General features: G+C 36.7%; 1 non-coding gene across 1 annotated transcript; it reads left to right on the top strand.

The window, feature by feature from the left end:
* The first annotated feature begins 6,680 nt into the window (after window positions 1-6,680).
* On the top strand, window positions 6,681-6,787 carry LOC128289725 (small nucleolar RNA R71). The gene has a single exon (XR_008279370.1). It is a non-coding gene; the product is annotated as a small nucleolar RNA R71 (small nucleolar RNA).
* Window positions 6,788-7,180: the final 393 nt, after the last annotated feature.

The following is a 7,180-nucleotide window of genomic DNA, read 5'->3' on the forward strand; positions in this document are numbered from 1 at the left end:
ACTTAAGCGTTTGCTTGTCCTCAAGCAAAATCCTCAACTCACAATTAAGAATTCATTTTTCTCAACTTATAATTCCTATCAATAATATCTCAAAATAAACCATAAGTAATCATACATTGAGAATTCAACTAGAAGAACATCAAAGTTTCAAACATTCCAAGTTGAGCATTTTATCACGAAAACATAGATGTCTCCCCTCATCTAAGTAATCACCTTTAATTCAAAATATCACAGAATTCAGCATCCTCACTAAAGATTCACTCAAATCACTCGAGGTGTTTAAGGACAAAAAATTAAGCACTCATCTGTCAATATGAAAAGTTATTACCATAGGCTTGCGTGAAAATCAAATCTTCACCACTATATATTGAGATGATACATCAATCAAAAAGTCTTTAGAGGGTTAATGTGGCTTGGTTAAGGGTGTGGTCACAAGCTAAAAGAGACGGTTAGAATCGAGATTGAATTGAATAATTACCTAACTAGAAAAATAACTAATCATCAATTGAATCAACGTGAGCTTCTTTTCAGAATATGGAATTAAATATTTAAGCTTTAAATAACGAATTACTACTAATATGTAAGTATGTATTTTTTTTTAGAACAAATCAAATAACATAAAACTTTTCTAACTATCAAAATAAAACATAGCTAAGTGATTTATTCAATTCAAATCTCGACAAAAATAGGGATCAAACTAGTTGAGGGGATTTCAACAATAATGAGTTATGGGTTAATATTGAGGGTAAATTAATGAATGGCTTGTTAGGATCAAGGGGGTTCGCTAAGGGTTAATTATGAAGGTAGGCTTTTATGGAGCGAGTGGGTTAAACCTAAGTGCCTTTATCATCTCTACATATCAATTCAAATGGTGTGGTCTTGACATGCATAATCGATGAAGGTTCTAGAATAACAAATCAATATTGATGCACTCATAGTAACAATAAAAGTGAGCATGAAAGAAATAATATATGGTCTAAAGGCTCAAGATCTCATAAAAATTATGGCTTTTTGATGTTAAACCTGTGAATTTCAACTCAAGATAATACCTAAACTTGGGGGAACAACCTAAAAAATTTTAATTCTCAAAAATCAACTTATCATGCTTGATTCTCTAATTCCTTAAAGTTTAAACAATCAATGCATAAATGCCTATGTTTTAACTCAAGACATATCAATAAAAATCATAAATTGATCAAAATTCATTCTAATAGTGATATGAGTGAGTTATGTGAGAATAAGACAGAAGTCAGGGATTTTTCTGATAATGATATAAATAACCACCCCCCCCACACTTAAGATGTACATTGTCCTCAATGTACAAAGATAGATAGATATAAGATCATAAGATAGGGAGAGAGGTGAAACTTCTTGAAATAGTTGATGAAATCCTTGGATTAGCAAGAGCGAGAATTGTAGGTAAGGCTTATGGAAGGAAGAATTCCGAGGAAGTAAATACCACTGTGAAAGAAAATTAAGGGGTAATTCGATAATAACCATAAGGATGAGCAGAATATAAAACGGAAGTCTTCAAAAATAAATAAGAGACAATGGAATTTGAAATAAAATAGAAACAAAAATAAAAATAGAAATAAAAATAATAGTAAAATACACACGCCCATGTTCTTCGAGACGTGTTGGTGCACACGGTCGTGTCATTATGACAGTTTCAACCACGAGTGGTGGGCACGGGCGTATTGCACGCCTGTGTTAATTTCTCAGTTTCGACTTGGGTGGTGGGCACGGGTGTGTCATACACCCGTGTTAATTCGTTCACTTCTCCCATGCCCGTGTATACGTGCCCACACCCTTGTTATTTTGGCATTTTCGACCACGGCTTATAGACACAGGCGTGTCAGGCACTCGTGTTATTGGCAGGATTGCCACGGCTATGTCGCCTGACCGTGATAACGTATCGAATCTCGTGTTGGGGAAAATTTTGCTCTATTTTTACACGGCCGTGTCGCCGCTCGTGGTATGAGCACGGCCTAAGGCACGCCCGTGGGCTAGGCCGTGTTCGCCCCTGTCAAATGTCAAAATTTCCTGCAGTTAAACTATGAATAGTCAAAGAAAAATTAAACCCTATTTAGTGAGGTTAGTGCTTGGGTTGTCTCCCAAGAAATGCTATTTAGAGTCTAAGCTCGACTCTACCTTGTGGGTATATTTAGGGAAGTTCGTGGAGCTGTAGCTCCTCTCTATCGTCTTTAAAATTCTCACTATTATAAAGGGCGATGTCCATTTACCTTGAAAGTGCCTTGTAATGGTTGACTTACCTCTACTATGCCATATGGAAAGACATTTTGGACTATGAAAGGACCTGACCATTGTGATTTAAACTTTCCAGGGAACAATTTGAGCCTTGAGTTATACAACAGGACAAGATCTCCAACTTCAAATTGCTTGCGTTGTCTTAAACAAGCGTCGTGGCGGTACTTCGTTGCTTATTTGTATAGGTGTGAATTTTCATATGCATTGATTCGCCACTCATCTAACTCGTTCAACTGCATCAACCTATTTACACCTGCAAGTTTGGGTTCAAAGTTTAGAAATTTTATAGCCCAGAATGCCTTGTGTTCTAACTCAAATAGTAGATGACAACTTTTTCCATAAACAAGTCTGTAAGGTGATGTTCCTATGGGGGTCTTAAAAGTAGTTCTATAAGCCCATAAAGCATCATCTACTTTCATCGCCCAATCTTTCCTATTTAATTCTACTGTCTTTTCTAGGATGCTTTTAAGCTCTCGATTTGTTACTTCGACTTGGCCACTAGTTCGAGAGTGGTAAGGGGCAGCTATTCTGTGGTGAACTCTGTATTTTTTAAGGGTCTTGTCAAATTGGGCATTACAAAAATCAGTACCCCTATCACTGATAATTGCTCTAGGTGTTCCAAATCGAGAGAAGAGTTTCTTAAGGAATCGTACTACTACTCTAGCATCATTAGTAGGAAAAGCTTGGGCTTTAACCCATTTGGACATATAATCAACAGCTACTAAGATGTATTTATTCCCAAATGAACTAGGGAATGGACCCATGAAGTCGATACCCCAAACGTCAAATATTTCACATGAAAGCATATATGTTTGAAGCATTTCACCACGTTTGGAGATATTACCTGTCCGTTGGCATTTGTCACAAGAAGTCATATACCTGTTGGCATTTTTGAATAGAGTGGGCCAATAAAAACCTGATTCGGGTATTTTATGTGCTATCTTATTTCCACTGTAATGTCCTCCAGTCGGTCCTGAGTGGCAATGTTCCAAGATCTTCAATGCTTTTGTCCTTGTAACGCATCTCCTAATGACTTGATCAGCACATATACGGAAAAGGAAAGGGTCCTTCCAAAAGTATTTTTTCACATCAGTAAAGAATCGCTTCTTTTGTTGATGTGTCAACCCTTTTGAGATAACGTTAGTGGCTAAAAAATTTGCAATGTCTGCAAACCAAGGTTCCTCAGAATCGGATACAGCAAAAAATTGTTCTTCAGGGAATGAATCATTTATTTCAACTTCATCTAGCTCTTTGGTACTTGAATTTTCAAGCCTGTAAAGATGATCAGCCGCGAGATTTTTAACTCTTTTCTTATCCTTAATCTCCAAGTCAAATTCCTGTAGTAACAAAATCCATTGAATGAGTCAAGGTTTTGCATCAGTCTTAGTTAAAAGGTAGCGAAGAGCAGAATGGCCAGTCTAAACGACAACTCTAGACAATATTAGATATGGCCTAAATTTATCGAATGCAAAAACCACAGCTAGCAGTTCTTTCTCTGTGGTTGTGTAGTTTTTTTGTGCGGCTGTCAAAGTTTTGCTAGCATAATAGATAGGTTGACAATGCTTATCTCTTCGCTATCCCAAAACTGCACCTACTGTAAAATCACTTGCATCGCACATTAGTTCGAAAAGTGAATTCCAATCAGGTGCAATTATAATTGGGCTTTAATCAATTTATCCTTTAAAGTATTAAATGCTTCAAAACATTCCTGATCAAAATTAAAAGGTACATCTCTTTCTAGTAATTTAGTCAGAGGCTTAGCTATTTTAGAAAAGTCTTTAATAAATCTTCTATAAAACCCAACATGTCCTAAGAAGCTTCTAATAGTCTTAACCGAATTAGGGGGAGGTAATTTTTCAATGGTTTCAATTTTAGATTTATCAACCTCAATCCCTTTACTAGAAATTTTATGTCCTAACACAATACCTTCTTGAACCATAAAGTGATATTTTTCCCAGTTAAGCACAAGGTTTGTTTCCTCGCATCTTATTAGGACTCGTTTTAAATTTTTAAGGCAAAGATGGAAAGAGTTACCGAAAACCAAGAAATCATCCATAAATACCTCCATGATGTCTTCTACGAGTTCGTTAAAAATGGCCATCATGCAGCGCTGAAAAGTAGCAGTAGCATTACATAGTCCAAAAGGCATTCTATGATAAGCACACGTACCGTATAGACATGTAAATGTCATATTTTCGTGATCTTCAGGAGCAATTGGGATTTGAAAATAGCCAAAGAGTCCGTCTAGAAAACAGTAGTACATGTGCCCTGATAATCTTTCCAACATTTGGTCAATGAATGGAAGGGGGAAGTGATCGTTTCTCGTGGCATCATTTAGCTTCCTATAGTCAATGCAAACTCTCCAACCTATGACTGTCCTTGTTGGGATTAATTCATTCTTCTCATTGGCTACAACAGTCATGCCTCCTTTCTTAGGAACAACTTGCACTGGACTTACCCAAGAACTGTCAAAAATAGGATAAATAATTCCAGCATCTAGGAGTTTAATTACCTCAGCTTTAACAACTTCCTTCATGTTGGGGTTCAGCTGTGTTTGGGCTTGCACACATGGCTTATATTCATCTTCCATTAAAATTTCGTGGGTGCAAAAAGAAGGGCTGATCTCTTTTATGTCAAAAACTTTCCAAGCTATGGCCCTTTTATGCTCTCTTAATACTTGGAGTAATTCCTCTTTCTCCTTGGGTTGCAAGTTCGACACAATAATTACCGGTAATGTAGAATTACTTCCAAGGAATGCATATTCCAAGTGATTTGGAAATTGTTTAAGTTCCAGTTTGGGAGGTTCTTCAATAGAGGGTTTTTGCTTAAGTTCATTGTTTACCTTAATACCCTCATAGTCTGCTGGTCTTGGGGAGGTTTCATTGGAATTTAGTTAAATTCCTATCTCAGAATCGTTATCCACCCCTCTCTTTAGGCAAGACACAATTCTAATGTGTCCTTATGTACGATTTCCTGAAAAGAATCTTGAGTAGCATGATCAATAGAGTCAATAAATAACACGAGTCATCCTGTTCTCTAGAAAATCTCAGGGCATTATAAATTTTAAAAATAATCTCTTTGTCACCTACTCTAAGTACCAATTTACCATCACCCACATCAATAACAGCCTTAGTAGTGGCCAAAAATGGACTACCTAAGATTAAAGGCACTTCAACATCCTCATCCATGTCAAGCACAATGAAATCAACAGAAAATATAAATTTATCTACTTTTACAAGTACATTATCTATAATTCCCCTAGGATATTTAACAGATCTATCAGCTAATTGAATACTCATCTTAGTGGGTTTAGGTTCCCCAAGACCAAGTTGTTTAAACATTTTATATAGTATCAAATTAATTCTAGCGCCTAAATCAACTAGTGCCTTATCAACATTCAAACTACCAATTAAGCAGGGAATAGTAAAACTTTTTGGATCTTTCATTTTGGTTGGCAGTTTGTTTTGGAGTATGGCCGAGTACTCCTCATTAAGATCCACTATAGATAAGTCTTCAAACTTCTTTTTGTTTGTTAGAAGCTCCTTTAAAAATTTTGCATATGTAGGCATCTGCGATATAGCTTCAACAAAAGGTAAGTTAATATGCAGTTGTTTAAAAAGTTCAAGAAATTTACCGAATTGTGCATCCATGCTGTCTTTCTTCAACTTTTCTGGATATGGGATTGGTGGTTTATATTCCTTTGGCATTGGATTGTTATTGTTTTCGATTTTTACCTCCTCTCCTTCGTTTTTGTCAGCTTCTTATAATGGCTTCTTTTCAGATTCCGCTAACACTTTCCCACTCCTTAGTGTAATTGCTTTGACATGCTCTTTTTGGTTGGGTTCAGTGTTACTAGGTAGACTTCCTAGTGGTTTCTCTGAAATCATCTTAGCCAGTTGTCCAATTTGATTCTCAAACCCTTAGATCGATGCTTACTGATTTTTAAGTGCAAGTTTAGTGTTCTGAAAATGGATTTCTGATACTGAAATAAATTTTTTCATCATCTCTTCAAGGTTTGGCTTTCTCTCCTACTGGTAAGGTTGTTGTTGGAAGCCTGGAGGGGGGGTGGTCTCTGATTCCCTTGGCCTCCCCATGAGAAATTGGGTGGTTCCTCTAGCCTACATTGTAAGAGTTACTATAAAGATTATTTTGAGGTCGAGGATTATTACCCATATAATCTAGTTGCTCGTTTTTCATGTTGAAGCCAATAGGTGGGTATTCTGAATTATTCGTTCCACCTCCACTTGTACTGCATTGCATTACTGGGTGAACCTGTGACGAACCAAGTAAACCATCAATTTTTCTATTCAAAAGTTCTATCTGATTAGAGAGCATGGTGACCGAATTGATGTTAAAAATGTCGGCTGCTTTCGTCGTCGTTGTGAAACATCTGAACCTACAGCCATAAAGGTAACCCATGGTGAGGGCACCTTCTCAATAGATCCTTGTATCTCTCCCATGCACCATAGAGTGTTTTTAGATCCATCTGCACAAAAGAAGAGATATCATTCCTCAATTTAGCCGTTTTAGTCGGCAGAAAATATTTAAGTAAAAACTTTTCGGTCATTTGTTCCCAAGTAGTGATTGACCCTCATGGTAACGAGTTCAACCACTATTTAGCCTTATTCCTCAATGAAAAAGGGAATAAACGAAGACAGATTGCATCATCAGAAACACTATTGATTTTAAACGTGTCGCAGAATTCCAGAAAATTCGCTAAGTTAGTGTTTGGATCCTCATCCTGCAAACCATCAAACTGAACAAACTGTTGTATCATTTGAATTGTGTTAGGTTTCAGTTCAAAATTATTTGCAGCAATAGCAGGCCTAACTATACTCGACTCAGTTCCTGTTAAATTAGGTTTAGCATAATCATACATAGTGCGTGGAACAGGATTCTGAGTTACTGGATC

The sequence above is a fragment of the Gossypium arboreum genome, chromosome 2 (assembly GCF_025698485.1).
Source record: "Gossypium arboreum isolate Shixiya-1 chromosome 2, ASM2569848v2, whole genome shotgun sequence".
NCBI lineage: Eukaryota > Viridiplantae > Streptophyta > Magnoliopsida > Malvales > Malvaceae > Gossypium > Gossypium arboreum.